The 1,273-nt window shown below is 48.1% G+C and overlaps 1 non-coding gene across 1 annotated transcript; it reads left to right on the top strand.

Moving 5' to 3' along the window:
- Positions 1-152: 152 nt before the first annotated feature.
- On the top strand, positions 153-271 carry LOC119346145. The gene has a single exon (XR_005167401.1). It is a non-coding gene; the product is annotated as a 5S ribosomal RNA (ribosomal RNA).
- The last annotated feature ends 1,002 nt before the right edge of the window (positions 272-1,273 follow it).

Genomic DNA, 1,273 nt, shown 5'->3' with positions numbered 1-1,273 from the left:
AAAACTCGTCTCCGTGATTGAGCGGGAGAGTAAGTAGTATAGGACATTATCCATTGTTAGGGAACGGTTGTAATGGTAGTGAGAATGTAGAATCGTCTTTGGAGCGGACCTGGGAGTGGCAAGCATAAGGGACGAAGACGGGGAAACATGTCGGATGCGATCATACCAGCACTAAAGCACCGGATCCCATCAAAACTCCGAAGTTAAGCGTGCTTGGGCGAGAGTAGTACTAGGATGGGTGACCTCCTGGGAAATCCTCGTGTTGCATTCCTTTTATAATTATTTTTTGCGCCTTGTGACAAACATATCGCACGTGCGCGATATATATTAATCCCGTTATATTATTTTTGACGTTTGCGATATGTTTAAGCTCGATGCTCATTGCTCGCGCGTCTTGGGGCGGCTTTGTGGCGCGAAGAGCGCTTTCTGAAAGGGGTGGATGTCACACCCTAGCTAGTCATGCATTAGAGTGTTGCATCATGTTTACTCTTTCATCAGAAACTTGAAATGGGGATCTGTGAAACCCTCTGAATCATTTTGAAAATGACCCAAATAAAAATTTCTCCAAAAGGGTCCAAGAAAATGCTCATGTTGCTCTCTGAAAATATTGGACAGAGATAAAAATCAAACCAATATTTTTAGTGGCTCATGGACATTTATTTTGGGCATTTGGAATTAATGCATAAATATTTGCATTGAAAATATATTAATTATATATATTAATATATGTTCAAATATTATGCCATTTATAAAGGAGCTCTGGAATAATATATCTAGCTCCTGCAAAAATTGGCATAAGTTAAATAAATGATTTAATATATTATTTAAATCAAAACAAATGCCAGAAATTAGAAAACAGAAAAAAAATAAAAGGGAGAAGCTTACCTGGGCTCCTCCCTGTGCAGCCCATCCAGCTGGCCGGCCCAGCCAGCAGGCGGCCCAGCCCGTCTCCCTCCTCTGTCGTCTTCGTCCCGACAGAGGGAGGGGAGTGTGGCCGGCGCGCGCGCGCCACCACGCCACGCCACCTCTCTCCCTGCCTGCCTGCCCTCCCCTCCTCGCCTCGATGCCCCTGGACGACGCCACGCCTCCCCCCTGCTCTCTCTCACTCGCCCTCGGCTCTTCCCTCCTCTCCCTCGCTCTCTCTCTCACACAGCCGAACACCACCGTCGCCGCCGTTCGCCATAGCAGCCGTCTCCGGCCACCCCTCGCTTCCCCGACTAGCTCAGAAGCTCCGTCACAACCCCCTCTTCCTCCCCACCGCTCCACAGGCCTC

Source organism: Triticum dicoccoides, unplaced genomic scaffold (assembly GCF_002162155.2).
Source record: "Triticum dicoccoides isolate Atlit2015 ecotype Zavitan unplaced genomic scaffold, WEW_v2.0 scaffold40709, whole genome shotgun sequence".
Classification (NCBI taxonomy): domain Eukaryota; kingdom Viridiplantae; phylum Streptophyta; class Magnoliopsida; order Poales; family Poaceae; genus Triticum; species Triticum dicoccoides.
The sequence above is the reverse complement of the archived record's forward strand: the minus strand, read 5'-3'. Positions and strand labels throughout refer to the sequence as shown.